Source organism: Pyxicephalus adspersus, chromosome 5 (genome assembly GCF_032062135.1).
Source record: "Pyxicephalus adspersus chromosome 5, UCB_Pads_2.0, whole genome shotgun sequence".
Classification (NCBI taxonomy): domain Eukaryota; kingdom Metazoa; phylum Chordata; class Amphibia; order Anura; family Pyxicephalidae; genus Pyxicephalus; species Pyxicephalus adspersus.
In genome coordinates, this window is record NC_092862.1 from 47049871 (window position 1) to 47074681 (window position 24811).

At 38.5% G+C, this 24811-nt stretch overlaps 1 protein-coding gene across 20 annotated transcripts in view; it reads right to left on the reverse strand.

The window, feature by feature from the left end:
- The window catches only part of EPB41L3 (erythrocyte membrane protein band 4.1 like 3), a 131592-nt gene that overhangs the window by 95968 nt on the left and 10813 nt on the right, over positions 1 to 24811 (reverse strand). For 7 of the 20 annotated variants that reach the window (XM_072411396.1, XM_072411397.1, XM_072411394.1 and 4 more), the window contains exon 1: positions 2092 to 2284. The exons of 1 other annotated variant lie outside the window; for it this stretch is intronic. The gene's annotated coding sequence lies outside the window, so the exon portion shown is untranslated. Of the gene's footprint in view, positions 1 to 139; positions 369 to 1490; positions 1675 to 2091; positions 2289 to 24811 lie in introns of those variants that run through there. 12 more of the 20 variants (XM_072411388.1, XM_072411385.1, XM_072411386.1 and 9 more) reach the window with 6 other exon arrangements.

Consider the following 24811-nt stretch of genomic DNA (forward strand, 5'->3'; position numbering starts at 1 on the left):
TGTTTTAAAGATAATGTTCTGCTTTAATTTTACAACTTAGAGAATAATTCTCCAGATTATTCATAAAGCTTTAAACAAAGAATAACAAGACACAGAATCAAGAAACAAATAATAAGGTTAAGATAAAAAGGGTCAATACCTTTCAATAAAATAATGCACTAAAATTACATCTTGGAAGATTTTCCTCTTTGCCAAGTCTCCAGTGACTTTGGGGACATGTTGACCGAGCAATTTGATCATTTTAGTTCATTCTAGCATAAGAGAAGGATGTCGTCCTTTTTAGAAAACAGCTTGCTGCAGAGGCCAATAAGGGACCAGTCATATTCACTTAATTAAAGATGTGAAATCATACAGAAGATCCAGACAGTCACCAAGGACCCCACCCTTATCTCCCTGTGCTGTAATGATGTCATAGAGTATGTCTCAGCTGGGACCACACCATTACAAACTGCAGCACAACATATTAATTCAGAAGATGGCCAGATGATGCTATAGCAGAACCTTTAATAAAGTACAGGATGAAAAAAATGGCACATTATAAACATACTAATCACATAACATAGACCTTGGCATATTCTACAAAGGGTGTGTCCAATATACAGCATTATGTCATAACCTCACATTCTACCAAACCCCGCAAACTTTTGCAGTGCATTTTTAGCAGTTACATACAGTCAGTTGTTTGTGTTCTTCTGTTAGGGGGATAACTGTAAATGTTTATGCTGAACTGTATTTTATTATTAGGCATAATAAATATATACCTTTTTGTCTATTGGGAAGTTTCTACAATTAAAAAAAAAAACATTTTTTTCATGATATAGACTATCGTTTGGGATAACAGGAATCTAATAAAAGTACAACCTTCACATCTTCTGCACATACAAGTTAATCTGCTGTGGTCCTGAATGAGTTAACGTGGGCTGATGACCTGAAGAGCAACCCAAGAGATGAGGAGGGGCTGCAAAGGTCAACATAAATGGGGGTATGCTGTATGGATCCACTCTGGCTGATAGAGCATCATGTCAAACCATGCTACAGGGCAACACAATCTGGCTGGGCAGAGCCCTATGCAATGCACAAAACTTGTAACGCCATCAAGACAAGGAAATCCATGAATCACTGCAAAAGCACATCTGTTACTGTATTCAGCTACAAGGTTAGGACGCACAGGAAATAACTGCTGCACATTGTACACAGGCAAATCAGTATTTACAAATGTAAAACAATGTTTCATAATGAAGGTATTTACTATCACACATCAAAACAGTATAGCAGATGAAGCAAAAATATTTTTGTTAAATATTAATGAATCCAGCTTTCCTGATCCTAAACCAGGACACTAGCAGAACAGGGAGCAAACTTTGACAGCTCATCCAACACTTTAGGCAATCTTCCTGGCATACTGACTAAATCCAGAATAACTAAAGAAAGAACAACCCTTTCCAAAGAGTCCAGCTGTGCATAATGAAAGCCATATGTCCTTTACTCACTCAGTCAGCAGATCCTGTAGAGAGGAGCTAGGAGGACACTGGCATGGTCCTGTGTGTTTGGAGGTGAAGATGCCAGGCTGGAGAGAAGGGAGCTCTGGCACTGCAGAGGTCCACATCTCCAATTTACTAGATCACCACACCCACCGCATTGCAGAAGCCAGGGGCTGAGGATGATCACAAGCAGGAGAGCTCACTGACCCAGCTGCATGCAGAAACACACAGGGAGCTGGGCACTCATCCATACAGCCTGTGATCAGCCCCCGTGGCTGGGAGGGCAGGTAGGTCCCCCCTGGCGGTCAGTAGGTACAGACCAAGTATCTTTTCATTCATTTCCCCTGCACCTCCGATGTGATTTATTAGGTAATATTAGCCCACCGCACCTCTCACTGTAAACTGATCACTCAGGGGAGCCCAGGCAGCAGATGCAGCAACACGACCCCCCAGTCACCCTCCTCTCCCCCGATCTGCACAAAGCAAACCGAAATATGGCGCCTATGGACGATCTATAAAGTGCAGCTGTGCACAAGTCCCGTATGGCCGTACTGCTGCAATATTGCATAGACTAGAAATAAGCAGGGACATGCAGGGGGTGACGGCATACCTTCAGTGGAGAGACCAGAGGCGGGAGATCTCGGTGTGATCGGTGTGGGATCTCGGTGTGGGATCTCGGTGTGGGATCTCGGTGTGATCGGTGTTGGATCTCGGTGTGATCGGGTCACAGGCAGCCACACGTCAGCTGCACAGTACAAGTCGCCCGGCCCAGCACACCAGCAGCAGCTCCCTCTTCCCCGCTATACGCACCCCCGGTACTAAACGCCGGAGCCAATGGCAGCTCAGGAAAATCAAGTGGCTCCTCCCACCGGACGAGAAGCCCACCAATTACTGCAGTTACAGTGTGCAATCAGACGAGGCATTGCTCTATGACTGGCACTCCGGCTATATGGCACGCCTGGCATTGGGTTTACTGCAGAGAAAAAAAATCTATATTGCTATAAATTATATCGGAGAGTTCAGGGGGCTTCATTGTAGAGGAGCAGCTGTCTGATCTGTGCACATATGCCATGCTGGTGATCAAGAAAACCAATACTCAATGTCTAATGATCACTGCATCATCATCATCATCATCATCACACCTCTGCTGTTCACTGGAATTGTCATGTAATGGGCAATCACAGCACCAATACAAGATTTACCAACACACCTCATTACAATTATTCCAGGTACCACAAAACAAATATGTTTAATGTTTTACACAGCCTAAAGCTGCAGGATGTGACCTTTCTTTTCTGTGTGGAAGCGGTGGTCTCTCTGCCGGGGTCAAGCACACACCCTGCCGAGTCAGATATATAGCTCTGCAATCAGCAAAGCACATTCTCCCTGCTGATTGGACAGCTTTGGCTCTGATTCTGCATGGGTTAGGTTGGACCTCCACAGAAGAGATCACTGCTTCCTACAGCATGCTGTCAGACCAAATTATACTTTGAATAAATCCATTCCAGGTTTGCTGGATCACCCAGCCTAACTGATAAAATTGTATCCTCTCCAGGCTTGGAGAACTTTAATAAATCAGGTCCAAAGTGTAACTAAACATTCAGTTCCAGGGCCTCACATGAGACCCTGTGATACCCTAAACCCTGTAATGGCGTTATTTATACACAGAGAATGCCATGGGCCACAATAGTGGTCAGTGATGTTTATAGCAATCACTCTGATTTCTACTTTTGCCGTGATCACATTTCAAATAGCATATGTATAGCAAAATCTTTTTTTTTTCTTTAGAGGAGGGAAGGGTTAAAACATCTTAAATTTGCATTGCGTCTGTGTGTCCATTAGAACAATTCACCCTCTCTACTTTTCCTGGTGACCATTATAAGAGGAAAAATAATCAGAAATCCAATATTTAAGAGTTGTCACTAGAAGGGATAAGAAAGTCTCATGACCGGGACAACGGTTCTGATGAGAACTGTTTGAAAAGGGAACCCCACACTCTTCCCTGGCACTGCCCGTCTGGATGTTGTCAGATTACCATTTTTGTAGTAGCAGCTACAAAAAAGCAACACGCCATTAGTAAAAATAGAAAATAAAAGGAAAGATTGCTTTTACCTTGTCAATAAAATCCTAAATACTAAAGATGAAATTCTTGGTCATGGAATATCAAATCTGCATAGTAATTCTCCAACGCAAAACACAATTCGGAAAACATTAATCCCCTGTCAGATTTATTGGCCCTGACGTTAATGGCACGATATCAGCTAAGCAAATGAAACTGCTCCATAAATGCCTATTTTAGACATGGATCTGGCTGCTACACAATGCAGGTGATGATGCAATTTTATGCATTTTTCATTTCGCCTTACAGTAAAATTCCTTCTCATTCCCCTGAATAAAATGAAGTAGAAGTTTCACAGCGCAAATTACAAGAGATAAACAGACACAGCCAAGCAGTAATACAAACATCAATCTTAAATGATAGGCGGTGTTTTTACTCTCTATTTCAAATTTCCTAATATATGAACAAATAAATGAATAGTTCAGGTACCAGTGTGTAAAAGCCTCAAAGCTTTAGCAAGTAAATGTTGGAAATGTAAAATACAGCCACTAATTGGCCAACAAGTCAGTAGATATCAATGAATAAACACAGTGCACCAAAATACTATGAATGGGTCCTTATCATCCAGAAATACAACAAAAAGCATACTTATCAATTGTTTCATAATTATGCCTTAAACTGGTACAAAGTTATACCTTATCTTATATAACTTATCTTATATCTTATAAACTTTTCTTATAAGACATTTCCATCAGAGACATTTTTCTTTTTCTAAGACCAACTGTTTAAAGCAGAGATCCAGCCACAAAATAGAAAATGAATGGCCCATTTAAAAACAAAATAATAATTCCAGCTTTTATTCCAACTCATCTTCAGTCCAGTGATTTTTCCACAGCATTTGTTTTTGTGCTGCTAGATATCCTCAATCTAATGGTCAGCAACATTTGTTCAGGGAAAAGAATTCCTTCCTGATTCCATGTGGCAATCGCATCCAGCTTTTTCTTAAAGCAATCTATAGTTGTTGCTGAAACTACTTCCTGAGGGAGCTCATTCCACATTCTCACAGACCTAACATTGAAGAATAATTTCCTTACATGGAGCTTAAACTTCTTTTCCTATAGACGCAAAGTTGTTGTTCAGGGATCCAACTCCAGTCTGTGACTGGACAGGGAAAGGAGAAGCAGAACAGTGATGAGCTCATTGCTCCACATACACATTCTTCTATCTCTTACTATCACAGTATGCTTCTTATCAATGTAAAAACTACTTCTTCCTCACTCCAGAGCTGATGAACACAGACTGCTAGAAATTGATACCTGGTCCAAATAAATCAAGATTTGGCTGAAGAGCTATTAAGCAAGATCTAATATTGTGCTATAGTAACTCCATAGGACAATAAATCAGGGGTGCCAAACTCTGGCCTTAAAGTTCATGTTTTAGCCCCCCAAAGAATTCTGAAAATGAATTAGATCTGGCCCGCCCGCCCGCTACTATGTACTGTAGCGAGTGATGCCCCTACTACAATTCCCGGCATCACTAGCGTCTATAGACCTGCGGCCTATGCGTGGCCCCGCATTGTTCTGTTCTTTTGACTGTTCTATAGACGCAAGTAATGCCGGGAATTGTAGTCACGCCATCACTCGCATCTATGGAACAGGAGGTGAGATATCTCTGCCCCTCCCCACCCCCCTCTCACACATCACAGTTGCCTACAGTAATACATTGTAACTGTAGTTCTGCATGCAAATCATAGAAGCAGCACAGCGGTTATTTGAATCTTCTATATCAGGCAGAACCAGCAGCAGGAAAACAATGGGTTAAGTCATCCCAACTATATTTCCATGATTGTAGTACATAGCTGGGAGGACTTACAGTATTAGGCTGAGGATCTATTATAGTGTGCTAGAACATGCACAGAGAATCTCCATTTATTTCCCTACACATGGCAGGATCCACATGAATGTTACTATCTCATATCATCATTTTCAATGCATGCAATGCATTGACAATTATTCATGTACACCCATCATGTGACACAAAGCCTAGGCAATGATCACATGGTGCCTGACTACCAGGGGCATTGTGTTTGTTTCAATCCATTAGAGACTGCATAGTGTAATATTTAGTGTCAGACAAACTTGTGATGTGGGAGGATGAACAACACAAAGGCTGCATAGATAGAAACTAGTCTTTTCAACCCTAAAGTATGTGTAGAAGGATTTGTTTTTGTTAGTTATGGATGAAGTAGTAAACTTACTCAATTTTTAAAAAAATACATTTCAAGTTTGGCCTTTGACTTGGTCTAAGTTTTTAATTTCGGCACTCTGTGTATTTGAGTTTTGTTAAAGTTTGAGTTAAATGGTCCTAATTATGCAGAGCTCCAACCCAAAACAATCGGGACTGGCTATAGTCTGTTTAATGCCACATTTATTCAAATTGGTTATTTTAACCTGGGCAGTTTGGGTTGAGCATATGATCAATACATGTATGAGCAGAGATACCAAACAGAGAATTATCTATCAAAATAATCATGTGAATCTGGGACTTGTGGGCTGTTGAAGTTATAAGAAACCTGGATTTTATGTCCAAAAGTCTAGTTTAGTCAACCCTTGTTAAGTTACCTTAATGGTCACGGAGAATACCCATAACCAGAAACTTTGTTAGGGGATACAGTAAAGCTCAGAAAGCATGAGATTGTGATTAGACATGCAGGCACAATAAAATTTTTCTTCGGACGTGAATATATATACATACTCGTACATCCAATATATATACTCAACCTTATATCACCTATACATACCAGTACCAGGCCATTGCAGGTTTGGTTTAAAATATTCATTTCCTATATCACCACAATTGACCAATTGGAAAATGGTCATGTTATGTTGGTGGACAGGTTTATTGATAAGATTATTATTGGGCACCTTGACCATTTTCGAACTAGACATGTTGCAAAATTTATGTGTATGTGCATGTACAGATCTCCCTTTCATGCCATAAAAATATTTGAGGCAATAGATTTCAATATTCTATTGCTTCACAGCCTTTTACAACATCATTATCATGGCATGGTTTCTGAAAGCTTCTTGGTCTCCATAAACAAATTTTTGTTTGAAGTGTGTTTCCTGTTTGACCTAGAAGACAAGAGAATTGATTGAATTCATAAATTAATTTGAATGACTATTATTCCACTCAGAGAAAAGACAAACTGCTAACAAAGTGTTGGGTGAAGATAATATTCTGCACTTCAAGCTAATTTGCTTGAATTTAATCAAGATTTAATTTTTCATTGATTATTCACTTGCAGTTATCTAATGGATGTCTACAAAAAGTGCAAGGTGGTGGGTGGCTTACTAATGGGACATCATCTGTACAGGCAGACTCTCAGGGTACTATCAGCATTGCTAATTGCAAAACAGACTCAGCTAAGTGAGGGTATATGAGGGACACGTACCTGGCCACATACGGTGTACATGAATACTGTTGGTGTTCTAGTAACACTGGCATTCATCACACCTAAAGAAGCCACATAAAAAGCATGTCATGTCCTGAAAACGTTTTAATATAGTTTGGAAATATAAATGTAGACAGGGCCGTCTGTCTAAACTAATGAAAGGGATGGAGGAGCTCAGCCAAAAGGAGAGTTTAGCTGAACTGAATATTTTCTTCCTCGAGAAGAGACATTTAAGGCGGGATTTGATCACCCTGTATAAATATATAAATCGTGCATATAGATCACTTTATGATCGTTACAAAGAACAAGTTTGAGTTGAGTTTGACACCCCTGATTTATTGGAGGTACTGTAGCACACATTTGATCTTACTTAATAGCTCTTCAGACAAATCTTGAATTAATTGGATCAGGTATCAATTTCTAGCAGACTGTGTTCATCAGCTCTGGAGTGAGGAAGAAGTAGTTTATATAGTTTATACATTGATAAAAAGCATACTGTGATAGTAAGAGATAGCAAAATGTCTGAGCAATGAGCTCATCATTGTTCTGCTTCTCCTTTCCCTGTCCAGTCACAGACTGGAGTGGGATCCCTGAACAACAACTTTGCGTCTATAGAAGAAGTTTAAGCTCCATGTAAGGAAATGATTCTTCACTGTAAGGTCTGTGAAAATGTGTAATGAGCTCCCTCAGGAAGTAGTTTCAGCAACTAATATAGATTGCTTTAAGAAAAAGCTGGATGCAATCGCCGCATGGAATCAGGAAGGAATTTCTTTCCCCTGTTGGAGCAAAATGTACCAGGATTTTTTTGCCTTCCTCTGGACTATGTCCATAAGGTTTTATATCTTGGATATGTTTATTTCCCTTGTGGTTGAATTTGATGGACTTACAGTGAGGAAAAGAAGTTTTTGATCCCTTGCTAATTTTGTACGTTTGCAGTCTGACAAAGAAATGACCAGTAATGACCAGACCAATTGTAATTGTAGGTTTATTGTAGGTGTGAAAGACAGAATAACAATAAAAGAACCCTGAAAAAAACAGTTTTCAAAAGTCAGAGCTTGATGTGCATTGTAATGGGTGAAATAAGTATTTGATCCCCTATCAACCAGTGTGGAGACTGGCTAGGCCACTCCAGGACCTTCATGTGCTTCTTCTGCAGCTACTCCTTTGTTGCCTTGGCCATGTGTTTTGGGTCATTGTGATGCTGGAATTCCCATCCACGACCCATTTTCAATGCCCTGGCTGAGGTTGGAAGGAGGTGCTCACCCAAGATTTGACAGTACATGTCCCCCATCCATTGTCCCTTCGATGCGGTAAAGGTGTCATTTGCCCTTAGCAGAAAACAAACCCCCAAAGCATAATTTGTCCACCTCCATGTTTGTGGGGATGGTGTTCTTGGAGACATAGGCAGCATTCCTCCTCCTCCAAACACAGCGAGTTGAGTTGATGCCAAAGAGCTCAATGTTGGTCTCATCTGACCACAACACTTTCACCCAGTTCTCCTCTGGATCATTCAGATGTTCATTGGCAAACTGCAGATTGTGTGTACAATATCTACGAACGATCGTGTCGTTAACTCTATGTGCAGGATCGGTGCTATACGATCGTTCGTATATATCGTGCATGAACGTTCGTCGTTCGTTTTCCAACAATAATAATTGGAAGTGTGTACGTAGCTTTACAGAAGGTGCTCCTAATCTCAGCCTATTACCTGCACAGTGAAGACACCTGGGAACCTGAAATCTTGCTTTTTAAAAGGGGATCAAATACTTACTTCACTCATTATAATGCACATCAAGCTCTGATTTTTGAGCACTGGGTTTTTGAGGGTTCTGTTGTTGGTGTTCTGCCTTCCACACCTACAATAAACCAACCATTACAATTATAGACTGGTCATTTCTTTGTCAGAGGGCAAACGTACAAAATCAGGAGGGGATCAAATACTTCTTTCCCTCACTGTATGTCTTTTTTCAACCTATGTAACTATATAATCTTATTACTGTCTGTAGGAGTCTGTCACAAACAAATGACAATTGGAGACTAGTTATCTTCAAGAATAAAAGAGGCTGTAATATGCTGTAAGCTACAACAATCTGATTCCACCTTTTTATTAGGCTATGTTCTTTAAATACAGACCTGTTAGTAAAATATAATAAAACCGGATACCCAAGAAATTGCTCTGCCGTTTCTTTTTTAATGACATTTTCTTATATCAATAACAGTTTGCCAAATCTTCTTGTGTAGCATTATTTAATAAAACTCCAGGGTCTCACAGCTACACAGTCTGCAGAACTATTTATCTCACCAAAGAAAATGCCACTTATGTAACAATAAAATCTGCAAGCTACTTTTGTGTAGACTCAATTTTTCTAATTGGACAGAAGATTGCACTGTTTTTTTTTTTTTGTTATTGTTGAACATTGTTTTTATAAAGAAGAGTTGTGTGTCAGAATGAAGGTTTCCAGCTAAGAAAATGACTGCTTAAACTTTGGTAAACAAGTACTCTGCTAAAGATGCTTTGTCTTAGCTTGAATATCTTTGTTACAGGGGACTATTATCCTTTAGGGATCTATTATTTTGTTGTCACTTTTTTCCTAAAGATGTTCCTCTTGTTGTTGCTAAACACTACATTTGTTCCACTTATTCACCAGGATTTAGTATCTCTGTCACCCTATGTGCCATGCCATGTGCGTGTGTATGTCTTTTTTTTATATGCATATCTACCGGTAATTAGACCATATGAGGTCCTGCCCATGCTACCCACTTTTCATTGTCACAGCTGTACATTATGAAGGATATTTATTATACTTGTGCAGGCTGTAAACCAAACATTTTTTTAAACTGAATTTTTGCCAACTGCTTACTTCATAAGGCCATAAAAAGTGCACAGTTATGTACAATAAATAGGCACTTTAGATTAAAAAAACAAAAAAGATACACCCAAAAAAAAAATGCAAAGCACAAAACTGCATGATGTGCATTCTGATACTGCAGTCTTCTGAAGTCTTTGCCATGTAATTGACAACATAAATATAAGAGACCTAATTTACAAATCCTTGTCTGCCACTTTTACCTGAATCTGCAATCAACTACCTAGGATTTCTACATGTACTATACAGTCTTCAGGCTTGAACTTTCACCTTACCATCTGCTAAAGTAACAGACATGTTCATGAAGAGTCTAGGGACACTTTACTTGCACTGAATCCAACATAAAAATCCTCTACTCTCCCTTACAATGGCGCTTCAAAGCTTTTTTGCCACTAGGCCATAGTACAAAAGCTGCACATTATACTGAAGAGTATAATACTGGAACTGTATTTTGTTCTACACTGACCAACATTGAGTTTCTGGAAGAAGTGTTTTTATCTCCCCATATCTTGACTCTACACTAGCAACAGGACCACTTTATGTTGTTGAGCCTGTTATGCCTTTTATGGGGTTCACATTAAGGCAAGTGTTGCATATGTGTGGCACAGAGGTAGCACTCTTAAGCTGCGTACACACTTCCAATTTTTATCGTTGGTAAACGAACGACGAATGATCCTGCACAATATCTGCGAACGATCGTATGGCACCGATCCTGTACATACAGATAACGACACGATCGTTCAAAGATATTGTACACACGATAGATGCGATCATTTGAACGATACAGGAAGTGAGGTGCACCACAGGAAGTGAGTGAACGTTCGTTCACCGTTCGTCTGCGTCGTTGGTTACTTTTTTTACGAACGATTTTTGGCCAATCGGTCGTTCGTCGTTCATTTCCAACGATAAAAATTGGAAGTGTGTACACAGCTTTACCTTTGCCGGGCTAGGTCCCAGGTTCAAATCTCCACCAGGACACTATCTGCATGGAGTTTGCAGGTTCTCCCCATGTTTGCAAGAGTTTCCTCCCACATTTCAAAACCATGCAGTTAGGTTAATTGGTCAGTGAGAAGAATTCCTCCTATATTGCTGGCCATTAGGAAGAATGTCAATCTTATTGGGGTGCAAATTGCTCAGAGAACCTCTAAAGCTTTGTAGACACATCCTATAATCGATACCGGAGAAAAAATGATGTATTTGTCTCATACAAAAATCTGACACATGTGTATAGCAGGCCCCCAAAATTGTTAATCAATCTGCATGGCACACAGATGAACAACTGATTGGGAACAACCGATGTTCATTTCAATGGAGGGGAGCACAGTGGGGTGTTACTCGCTCATCCTCCCTCCGCCCCTTGCACACAAAACAACAACACTGTGTGTACATTTATCTGTCACTGGAAATGATCCCGAAAGTTCGCTTCCAGCAACAATATTCTGACTTCCATTATGGGGCTTAAGACGGGAGCAATGGACAAATATGCTGCTTAAACTTTCTAAAGCCAAAGTGCAAGTACCTCCCCTTTATCAGTGGCCTTGTGTTAATCGTGATTGTACACACACCCTATGCAATGTTTAAAGGTGCAATGTAATATAAAACAGTGTGTCTGCTGTATTTGTTACTTACCGGGGCAGATGCAATAGAACTTTGGAATTTATATCTTTGCATATGATACCAAGTTTGAGAAGCACCAATAAATATGCAGTGCAACCATGAGTAGATAAAATGATTTTAGACAACAATGGCACAGGCAGGCATTAAGAATCAATCAAATGCATGGAAAAGAATAAACCTTCAGGTTTGCTTGGTTAAAAAAAGCCAGCACAATACATAGAACGGTATGTAGCTCAAGAGAGATCATCCAAGGGAAAAAATGCTGCCACCCTGACACTAAACAGTCATGACTTGAAACTCTGAACAGATGACATACCTTGTATTACCATACAAATCTTCCTTCCATAACAAATTATAAAATCAGACTAACATAGATAGAGATGCTGAAAGCCACAATTGTTGCATCAATGATATCCACAGAGACATCTATTTTCTAACCAGGAGAGCTCCTGCTGCTCTGTGGGAAGTCACAGAATACTTATTGATCAGAAATAAATAACTGCACAGGTAGTTCAGAAAGAACTAGCAGCTACACCTCTCTTATAGCACCGAGCTTAAAGCATTCATATAGTATATTAATGGCATAACCTACATGGACAGTTTCACGCAAAACATCTATATGCTATAGGTAATCCTTTTTCATAGTACAACCTCTAGTTCTTACCTACACATGCTGTACAAGTTGTCACATATGTTCATGTGCACACAGAAACATGCTGAGGGAAACAACACATGGTTTTGACTGCTAATAAAGCAAATAGGACGTACACATACACTAATACAAAGGGATCACATAGGTCTTGGTCTCAGAGACAGCTTTAGTCAAAATTGACATTTAACTCAGGTGTAAATCACCAGACCTTGTGTACGTTTTAAGCAGCATTTGTGTCTCTATGAGCCCCATGCTTTACCAATCATTTTGATTTCTAATGTCCATGGTACTGGGGCAGTGTGGTGAAGGAAATACATATTAGAATGAATTACCACTAGCATGACTAAGAGATATACAAAGACATAGCACATAAGCAGCCTGCCCGCTGTACTGCTGCTCCTTTATTTACCAATCAGAAGGTTGAAGCCATGGGTTGTATACCAAGCTGTACTGCTTTACTAGTAGAGACTCTGCTAGTTATGCTATGTAGTGCGGCATAGGGATTTCTAGATTACATAACTCACTGCAGGATTATTAAAATAGCAAGAGAAAAAAAAGTAAACAATACTTACCTCTCACTTCAGCTTCCAGCAGGTTCCCATATAAAGGGAAATGAACCTGGGTCTTTTGGGAGGACCCTGGAAAAGCCCAGGATCCAAAACAAATAAATTCCTAAACACTGGTAAATCATCTTGCAAAATTTGGGATTCTCAGCTTTTCAGGACCCTTTGTGGAGGCTATCAGAAGGGTCAAGAAGCTGGACTATGCGTTATGTATTTTCATTTACTGAACTCTCTAAGCTGTTTCTGTTTGGCTGGTGGGAGTTGTAACTAATGTGGACTTTGCAGTTTCATGCAAAATCCATTTTAAGCACCAACATGCTTTTCTTCAACAATGTATCTTCTTGTTATTATTTTCTATTTATTTTCTGTTAAATGTGTTATTTGGCTTAATTTATCCAAGTAATATGAACTGCTGTGCAAGCTACAGGCCATACAAGTTTCAATCTAGTCTGTATAAAGTCTATTAATTGTTTTGCTCTGTGAATAATCCCCACCATTACAGAAGAATAGACTGACTGTTGGCTAAGCAAAAAGAAATAATTTTGGAAATGGCATGAAATGCCTGAAGCTCTTTAATGTAAGACTAAGCATCTCAGATCCTGCAGCAGTGAGCTGTCACCCTAAGCATATTTTGTATAATTAGATAACATTTATATTAATTGCAGATTTATTCACACTGATGTATTGAAATATCAGGAGTCATTTAAATAAACAGAGCTGCAGAGAAGTTAGAGCTCAGTTAGTGAAATGCTATATGCCACTGCAACATTTTAAAAATGGCCATGCATTATGCAGTATTCTCTAATGCCAATACAGTAAAAGCTCTAGCTGAGATCCTGAGTAGTCATAACATTCTACTGAGGCAATACAGCAAGTTGTGGGATATCTATAAAACAAAAATTGGCTCTTCAGGTACAAAGCACTGATGATATTTTGGGTTTCAGCCAATTACAATCCCCTGTACAATGTGAACGTTCTCTGTATTTGAAGATATCTGATTGTTATATAAATAATCAGCCATTATCAAGGGGAAATGATATCAGTCATTATGAGGGGAAATAAGTCAATGCCCATCAAACCTTTGGGGAGGCAACTAGAACTCTAGGTCACAGCAATCACAAATATGTAATCGTATCCACTTCTGGTACCTGGCCGACTGTATGATATAACCTCTTTGCTAAACTATATATATTGCTGAACCATGGGGGTATTAGTTCAAAGTGAAAGATAAAAATTGCAATGAAAGATACATATGTCCAATTATCTCTGGTAAAAGGAAGAACTATGCAGGTTTTATCCAGTCTGTCACCTACAATGACCATAAAATAAACATTTAAACCACTGACAAGTGAGGCCAACAACAAAGATTATCTCATAGGGTAGGATATATTAGGTAGGTGACGTAGGTGAGGTCTTCCCAATATGATCTGGTCAGTAGCAATTAAAAGTGGCCTGAGGAAAGACAACTGGTGAACCAGAAGGCTAAGGAAGAGAGGTGGTAAAATACATATAGCTGCAGACCAGTCAGTGCCCATGTTGGCTGCTATCCACTACACAAAGCACCTAGAGCGGGCATGTGAGCTTCAGGACTTGACAAAAAAACAAGGAAAGAAAGAGGTCTGCTCTAAATCACATATTCTTTTAGATAAGTGTGCAAGCCAGTCATTCAACGGAGGACAAGAGACAATAGAAAGGAAGCCGGCAGTGGGACATGGTAAGCTATCCATGGAGCTCTTTGCTCATTTAAATGACAGGTTCTCTTGTGGGAAAAACAAGAGAACCCGACACTGATAAAACTTTCCCTGCTCTCCCCTACAGCTCTGGTCCTCTGTTCAATCCAGGGGTCATACCCCTGTGGCAGTACAGTTTTAAATGGTGTCTGAGCTCAAACCTAGTCAACTTCCTTCCCAGCATAAAGTAATGCTTAGACCTGGCATTTGGTTGCTGATGACCCAGCATTACACCCCTGATAGAGGTCACATGCTCCATCATGCCTGGAAACACAGGGTATTTACCAACGGCTCCACAAAATTTAACTGAATGGTGGGAAAGCATAATAAAGATTCTCTTTAAGGACATAACTACTATAAATAGGAATTTCCTATCAATGAAAGCACCTTACATACATAAGGGTTCAAATAAAATAAGGAGCCAATAGTGCAATATTAGTCTGCAAATATTTAAAGCTTTGTTTTGTTTTTTTTATGGCACACTCTTTAAAGAGTTAAATTATCACAGAGTCACAGGCACTAATAAGGATTTAAGCAGGCATGATAAAGTATTATTCTCTGCAGCAAAAGTAAGAAGATTCAAACACTGTTACATCTTCAGACAATTTAATTGATACAGTAGATAAAGCAAAAGTCACTTTTGTTTTGAAATTTGCCACGGGGTCATGCTAGTTGCAGAAGAAACAGAAAAGACAGCTTCAGACGCTACGCCAAGCAAGTTATTACAGTAAATCAGGAGCTTTTGCCAGCAGAGTGTGTGTTCTAAAGTTATGCCAAGTCTGAAGTCTGCCATCCAACTAATACATTTTCAGCTCTTCCAAGGTGGAAGGCTTGTATTGCACTGCAATACCAATGAGCAAATAAACTTTGGCCAGCAAATCAAGGCAAGACATGGAACATATCACATAATAATAAGACTGTGCTAAAGCTACCCTATCACTGCACATAACACATTACTGCTGAACTCTCGGATCATCAAATGCTGTCATAATATAAGGGACATGTATTCTTGAATCTTGGAATTGAACCTCTTCAAACCTCTTCAAAGTAATTCCTTACATGCAAGCTCTCCAAGACTGGGGAAGGAATGCTATTGTGGGTGAACCTGGGTGATCCTGCAAACCTGGAATTTATTTTGTAAAAAATCATTTGCCATTAAGTGGCAAATATTTTCAAATTTTAACCAGATTTATTCTTTGTGTGCTCCCATCACCCAGGTTCACCCATGATAGTCTACCTTGAAAAGCTTGAATAAATCAGGCCTATTGTGTGCAAGGGAAGAATATGAATACCACTGGGCTGAAGATGGAGTGTACATTTCTGTTCCTTATACATTTCTTTTTCCTTATAAGTACGGTATTTATTCTAGTTAGTTACTGTAGGTTATTTCAAAATAGTTAATCATAATTGCTATTTGCAATGTTTACCAAAAAAAAAAACCCATATCGCTCCAAAAATTGATAGGATTTGCAATCAAATGATAAAAAAGATTTTAAAAATAATCTTTGCACTTTACCTGAGAAATAGCATGCACAGCTCACTACAAAGTCAACCAGCTTCAACAAATACTTTTCACTAATGTACAATTACCAAATCGCTGCACATACTCGGTGTCCGGGGCACAACACAAAATTGTCTGTGGTTGTTTCTAAATACACAAAGGAGGTGTGCTATCCACACCGATCATTAATCATTAGCTTAGTCACTAGCTTTTCACCTTATTAAAAGTGAGGGGGAAAAAATGCTCACTGCAAATGGATGAAAACATCTCAAATGATTTTCCATGTCCTGTTTGTTTCATTGCTGGCTAACAGATGGCGTGAGCAGGTGTTCCACCAGATGCTATGACCACTTAGCCCATAGTGCACCTTTAAGTGCACCTCCCTACACAATTTACAGATTCACTAATTGATTAAAGATACATTTTATTTTATTAACCCCCTACTTACCTGGGGTATTCTGTTCTAACAGAATTTATAAATAACTAGATCACAGCCAATAGTCCCCTAGGAAGTATCCCTCTTTTAGATCTTTATACGACTTTATATTATTGGGGTTATTATTAGTTTATATTACACCTTGTGTTTTTATTGCTGCCTACCTATTGGGGAGATTCATCCCTCTATATGCACTAGTGACCATTGCCATCCAAACAAAGTGAGGTGAATTCCAAAACATTTGAGATGTCTTCAGAACAGAAAGTAATATTACTTACTCAAGTGGGCTAGAAAAGCTGTAATAACATTTGGAAGCAGAAGACAGGACAAGATTCCAGGGACATAGCTAGAAAAGATCTATATCAGTGGAAACCCTATTTGTACAGAATATGCACATACATTCACTTTTTTTTTTTTTTTTTTTTTTTAATAATAAAGGTGGAGATTAGAAAGCAATCAAAAAATGCTAATTAAAGACTGACCTAAAGAAGAATATATTTGGAGAATCAACACATTTATTGTTTAAACAATTATTGAAGAGCATTTCACAACTTTAATAACTAAGTGCATGAAAAATGACATCTCTGTAATCATTTGTACTTTGATAATGAAATGTATAATGCTAAATTATTACATTGCAGCAGAAAATTGTATTAGGTATTATTTTATTAATGAGATCAGATCATTCTCAGTTATTTGTTTTATAAAATAAATGTTTAATTCTACCTGTCAAATCTTTGACTGTAGTTTACAGAAAATGTATGAATCAAGAAGAAAATTCATCACAAGTATAAAAAAAAAAACTCAAGATCATATACTCCAATAAATGCGTTAAATCAACTATTTTGAAAAGAAAATAATTTAGTACCCTGTCATGTACACAATTTGAAGTGCACAATGTTCCAAATGCAAGGCCCCACTCTGACATTCCCGAGATGTGGCTAGGCCATCAGGGTCCACACGTACAATGCAGAACCAACAATCCTGATAACTGTTTTGGAACAAGTTCAGCAGTAAAGAGGAATGGCTTTTTAGAACTAGTATCAACAAAGTTGAAGAAGCCTTCTGGAACAAGGAATTTTAACTTATTCCTATAACTAGGGACACAATGAGCATTTAACCATTACGGTGTTAACTGTAACTTTGTCTCTGGCCTGGAAGTTTAATTAATGTGACATCAGATTAAAGGATCCCATATTGTGATAGGAAAGTTCTCCATCCAAACAATTTGGCCCATGCTTCATGAATACAAACTATTGCCAACTAAAGTTGTGCATGCTATTCTAAAATGAATTCCAGTGATGGTAAGGATAGATTTGTTCATATGCAGCTGCTTATTTTTGTCAACTTTGAGGCCTAAGGCTACGTACACAACTAGCTCCTTTCCAACTTCAAGAGACTGAAAGATGCATGAATGAGTGCCGTACATACAGCGTCGTTCTGCTCTATGGAGAGGGAAGGAGGAGAAAAGAGAGCAGCGCCCAGCTGCGCTCTTTTCCCTTAACTTGCATTGCGGTCATTTGCCTTTATTGGATCCGCCAGGATGGATCAATGAACGTCGCCAGATGGCCGATATACACATGTCCGATTCTCGTCCGATACCAGCCCTGAGGCAGGAATGGGACAAGAATCATCTGATGTGTGTACATAGCCTTACGCCAGGAAAATAACTACTTACTACTACCCTGGCAGACAATAAACTTCTTCTTCAGATGCTCCAGGCTGTGTGAAGGTCCATGGCATCCTCACTCCCAATGTAGAGCTACTGCACCTGCATTATAGGCAAAAACATCAAGGGCCTTTGACAAATGGAGCGCTAAATAGAGGAAGATGTGGAGAAATGGTTGCACAACAAGTGTCTGTAAGTGTGAAGGATAAGGTAAGCAAAAGTGCCTAAGAGGAAACAAGGCCCGGCTGCAAAAAAAAAAGTTTTGTAACTTTCCAGGAGTGAGACTTTAATTGAAATTCCTTCCCTTTTTAAGTAGCTCTATTAGGTCAAGGAAAGTTACATACATTTGAAATGTTACTGAATACCCACCAATCAAAAACATCTAGTTTTAACCTTACTTGCTTTATGGCCAAATTAATAATATTATTAAATGGGATGATGACAAGTAGTTATATACCAGTATACAAAGCATACAAATGTGCTGTGTGATAGATCCAGTTAACACTAGGCCAACAAATTAGGTTATTTAAAAGATCAGGTCACTTGTCTCTGACCTGACCTCTGTGTTTAGAATATCTGTAAAAAAAAAATCTTTACAACATTAATGTCCTTGTTATGTGTATTTGCATGGGATGATCAGTAGTGTTCTGGGAGCCAACCTAGGTTAAAAATCCCTTTGGCTAGACAGCTGACCACACTAATCTTATCACTTTCAGACCTTTACCTCCTAATTTCATTAAGCCAGCTTAATGACCAGATTTGTGCTTTAGGCACATCAATAAATTCAGGTATTTGTTAACTTTTCTGTGGACATGCATGTCTATTGCTAAAACATTAGAAGCTCTTTAAATGTCAATTTGTCTAAATGTCTCTGATTTGTCTTTATAAATTATAAAAGGATTCAAGAAACCAGGTATCACAAAATAAGCTAATTTCCTACCAAGGTCTGTAGTCCTATAACTTTGAAAACAGAAGGACACAACAGGTTGGGACTTTACAACAAAGCCAACATAAATGAATAACAGGTGCTAAAAAGTTCATCAATCATCCTTAAAATTTCCTGTGAACAAATACAACACATCTAAAATATGTGTGTTTTACTAAAATCACACACCCTGTGCCACAGAATAATTTACATTCACTGAAATTCATGCAATTACTATAATTTACTATTTTTGTTGGAAGAAAACACCCCAAGCTTTACATAGGCCAGGTTCCCATATTTGGGTGCTGACTGGAAAACATCATACCCCCCAACCACAAGGTGAACAGTTTTTTTGAGTGTCCACATTTCTGCCTGTGGGCGTTGGACACTTCCTACTAGCTGTCCACCTCAGGGAGGCAATGAAAAATAGACGTCCAAGGAAGAACCGCTCAAGCACATGTACTTTCCTATCCCCAATTAGAAAAGAAATTAGGTCAGCAAAAGGGGAACGGTAGGGACTGAATGTGAGGGTGTCATTGCAGCAGCACTTTCCAAGCAAAAAAAGAAAGAAGCGCTGTACTGAATATGGATGTTGGATTTTGGTAAGCATATCTCTATCTGCAAGGTAAGGACAGTGTAAAGACATGCAAGATGGGAAAGGGAGGAAGGGGTGGTTAGAAAAAAAAAAAAAAAAGATTTTGCTAGAAGATGGGCTTTAATAAAGAGCAAAAAACAAAACCCTGTTTAGGACACAAATTGCTGGGATAAAACACACACCAGTATAAATTCCCCTTGTGACAAATTATTGTTCCTCCACCGTGGGAAAATGCCCCCATTGAAATCAATGGACATGTTTACCCACGTTTTCACACGTTTTTAATTTTTGCGTTGCAATGAGCCTAAATGAGAAAAAAATCTTTTAGGTTACATTTTTTTTTCTGCCCATGCCCCACTGGGGACTGAAGGTTTGAACAGGAAATAAGAGGAAATATTTCCCATTTTGGAGAGTAGCGAGTAACAGGTCTGTTCATTCCATGTTCTGATAAATAAAAAACCCAGGGCCTATTGGGAACAATGTATTTCAGCTCGTTTTTCCACAGGGCCTAAGATGGACAACACAGAAGAACAGACATGGTGGGAATGGGCCCCACTGGAGACTTCTGCCATACTATAGTTGAAGTCCCATTTATCATTTTAAAAATCAGAGTGGGTTTTATTGGTTTAATTGTTTGCCTTTGGTTCTACTTTATAGGACTTTAGACTCGTGAACTTTTACTGCATCATTACTGGGGTCCTGTTTATAATTTTGGGCAATTGTTTATGAATCAGAAAGCAACTTTGCCAATTTGTCTTTGACCTTGAAGTAACCTAACAGGACATGCCAGGAACTACTGCATCACTTACTAGCAATTAAAGTAAATTGTGCTGGCAGACACAACTAAAGTGTTCCTCTTACTTGCAAATGCATTAAAATGAATAATGAAATATGAAGCAATACTAAACTTGTACATAAAGCTTCGATTAACAATAATAAAATGCAGCCTGATTTTACGCTTTAAAATGCTCTATATTTAGTGGTGATCTAATTACTTTGGTAAACATATCACTGTAAATAAACAATATATAATGGGTGCTACCTCTAATTGCTATATGGTATAAAAAGAGCCGCCTGCCTTAATTATGCACACATCACGCCCTCCCTCTTTAAATAACATTTCTCTGTACTGGAAATTACTACAACTTATGGCTCCCTGTCGACTTCAATCTCTTTTCCCTGCCAGCTAGCAAGGTCAGAAAATGTGAGCGATATCATACAGATACCCAGTCACAGCAGAAAAACTACAAAACCAGCTAAAATATTTATCTGCTAAGAAATTGGCAGAAAATGCTCTCACTTGGAGAAATATAACATAAATCACTTACGTTGAAAAATATTTGAGTTTACAAATGAAAAATTGCATTTTAGAACATTTTCAGCAAGGTATTTTAGGCCTGGAATTTTAGGGTACATTCTTATGTAACCAGTGGACATTTATGCTCAAAAACATGCAAGTTTTCTACGCAAGTCATGAAAAGTGTATAATAAGCATGTATACAACACTGCACTGATTGGCACTGAGGAATTGGTGGGTGAAAGTTGTTTTAGGTCTGGTTAATGGACATTTGTGCTTGTATGCATTTATCCAGGCATATACAAACCAGAATAATTAAAATAAAGATGGGCATTTATTGCTGGGGAGTCAGGCCGTGTACACTAGGCCTTAAACTGTCTACACCTTGAATGTTTCAGCAGATTTCCACAAAAGTTCTTTAAAGTGACCTTGTCCACAGGCTATAGAATTTAAAGTCCTTCCCAGCAGTAAAAAAGTTCTACAGCAAGCCATTACTGACTTTATCAACAAGCTGTAAAATGTCTTACAATACAGAAAGGCGACAAACTTCATTAAAGGTCCGGCAACTGACAATCGTGAGGAATCCAATTCATCAAAGAAACCACAAAAACTTTATCCTTTCCAACACATTTGGTAGGCCAAATACACTTCATCAGGACTACAGAGTATGAAAATATGTATAGTAGTGCAGATACCCATAATATTATATATTATTTGCTTTTCACACCTGACTAATAGGAGTGGGCTTGGTCCTGCTCTACTTGAATGGCTACAAACCAATAGTTCATTCCACCTCCAGCATCCAAAAAGACCGCAACTAAAGCCCCAAGAAGTTACAGAAAGTTATCACAATTATTGTCTTACAATGCACAGACACCAAACTCAAAGCACATTTTTACTTTACCAAATTGTAAATTCATCTATTGTTAATTTAAAAAGTCTGAAATGTCTGAAAATATAAGAATAAATGTTACAACATTTAGATTAAAATATTCTCACTGTATAGAGCAGCATGTAAACCTTATAGCCAAAAAGTATTATTTATTTTTTATGAAAGAAATGATGGTTTTACATAGCGCTAATTCAGAACTGTGCCAGATAATACCCAATCTTTAGTTGAACACAGTATGGGTTTCATCAGTGTTATTTGGACATTTTCTTTGACATGATTTAATTCCTTTAGCATTTTTACATAAGGTCCCTTTCCAAGTCCTGGTAATCACAGTGAATTTTATCATCTGCCAAGCTGTGCATTAATTTCCTGAGCCAAGCTACACATCTGCTTTCCAACTGTACTGAATGGTAATCACTTTGAATAACTACTGATTGAACTTTGTGCAACACACAGATAAAATTACAGTGAGCACATTGCATAGGTAGAGTTGTAGCTACATGCCAATGCATTCATGTTAATCTCAGTGTTTAAAAATCCCATCAAATTTGACATAAAGAATTACGGTTGCTATACCAGTTAAAATAGTTTTCTATTTTCAGCAAATGGAAACACTATCCTCTGCTGGTATGATGCCTAACAGCAATGGCTGTCCCACTCGGAGGAGAATTGTTCTGCAGTTGTGATAAAGCAGTCTAACCAATGGAGAGCTTGGCAATAGTCTGCCTTATATTGATATGATGCAGCTCTGGACCTGGAAATGCAATGAAAGTAGTGGGTTTCCAAAGCCACAGCTGCATCACAGCAAAAAGAGAGAAAAAAAAAAAGTAATTTTATGCACTCCAGCAGCTTGCAGCTGTATTTTCACAGTCATAGAAGGATAAGGTCCAAAGGATGTCTGTTTTTTTTTAACATGAGAAGTAGCTGGTCACCTACACTGCCAAATGCATTTATCAAGTATTTGGATAGTTCCAGCCCTTTCACCTTTACCAGAAGTAAAAAGGCCATTTAATGAATTTCAGTAAGGTAGACAAAGTAAGGCGGTTTGAAAGCCCTATCCCCTCAGTACTAATTTGAAATGGCAATATACCAAAAAGTTATCTTTTCAATGGTCAAACTAAAATAATGCTTTTATCACATAGTAGGACTGACACTATGGACCGGTGTTTCTCAACTAGGGTTCCTCCAGAGGTTGCTAGGGGTTCCATTAGCTATGAACAATTTGTGCTTCACAGGTCAGTTCCACTTACACCAATGATCTTTTTGACTATTTGGTAAGGGGCTGACATTGTTCCCACTGTCAGCAATGCAGGAGGTATTCTTCTCACTGACCACCACACGAATGAGAAAGACTGCAACAGACCGTCATCATTCCAAACAAAACTAATTTGTTAACAATTCTTAGATACCGTACTTTACAGCAATGGCATACATACAAAAGAATACAATTGCTCAATATATGCATACAAATGAAATGATGTCAAACCTTTAAATAAAATGAAATGTTTTTGGTAAATCGCTTTTCATGACTATTTATACCAGTAAATTGAAAATCATCACCTTGATTCGCAAGAGGAAATAAAACAAAACTGTAGATTGGATTCAATTACCACTCAGAGCTCTTTAATTTGAATCATGATCATGTAGAGGTAGTGGGAGTATTTTTGGAAAGCTCTTAAACATAGGATTGTGGTGCTACATAAAACCTCTAGAAAAAATAACCTGTCTAAAAATAGGATATGTGATCAAGAGCAACCAGTGTAAAGATGATAAAGGAAACTTTTGACACAGCAAAACCAAATAAGGGAATCACTAAAAAAAATACATTACTTATCTCTGAAAGCAAAGTCTGCCACTTCTGCAGCATTTAAGTTTAACCCTTGCCCGATCTTAAAAATCCTTTAGCCAGCAAAGCTTTTATCACATAAAGAGGATATTAGGCAATAAACTTGCTTACAACCTGTTTGAAAATCCTGGCTAAACAAAATTTCTTGTTAGCTAAAGTTTTGCTGATTACTGCTTTAACCTTTGAACTGTAGCGCATTCACCCTACATAAAGTCAAGAAGTGTAATGAATGAGTAAGATATAATCTGCATATTGTGCAATGACCTATAGTTAAAAAGCATTTCTGTGGAAAAAATATTCAACCCTTAGACTTTAACAGAAATTGAGAGAAATGGTTGAATTTGTTACTTTATAATGAAACAGCCGGTTCTATGCATGATTTGCCATGCATTTCATGGTATGGGGTACTGGTCACATGGGGTCTGCCAAAAGTGAGAAAAACAGCTAGAACTGAGCTGCACTTAACCTACACATAAGTCCCAAATAAAAACTCTTTTAATCTCATTAACCTCAAGCAACTGATCATTTTGCACTAGTCTTGACTGCTGATTGTTGTATCTATTAGGGTCTAAAACCGTCCCCTAATAACATATTATGCTAAAATCCCCCTGCTACGTATATTACCTTCTGGGTATATACGTATATACTACGTATATTACCTTGCTGCTGCAACCAACTACCTAAAATAGCACCAGGACCCCACACCTGCTGACAGGTAAATTAAATGTAGCAAGTTTTGCATTTAAGAGTAAGGCTACATACACACATGCAATGGTTCTCGTCCGATAATCGGATCAGGGCTGATATCGGATAAGAATCTTGCATGTATACAGTGCTCGTCGCCTGAACGACGATCCTGGTGGACCCACGAATGATGGATGAAGAACAATTATAATGCAGATGAAGGAGAGAGAGCGCAGCGGGGTGCCATTCCATCGTTCTCTCCCTCCCCTCTCTATAGAGCAGAACGGTGCATTGTGCAGTCATTTGTCGTTGGAATGGATCGGGAAAGATCCTTTCCAACGACAATTATTGCACACGTGTACTTAACCTAAGGGAAGATTAAAAACAGATGTTAGTTTTTTACATATGTGTCTGAGTACTGATAACAGAAACATGGGCTAGCCAGAAATGTTTCTTTAAATTCTAATCTAAATGCATTAGATAACATTTACCAACCAGCATTAAAAAATACTTCTGGGAAAGTTGGAAGGATTGGGCAACAAA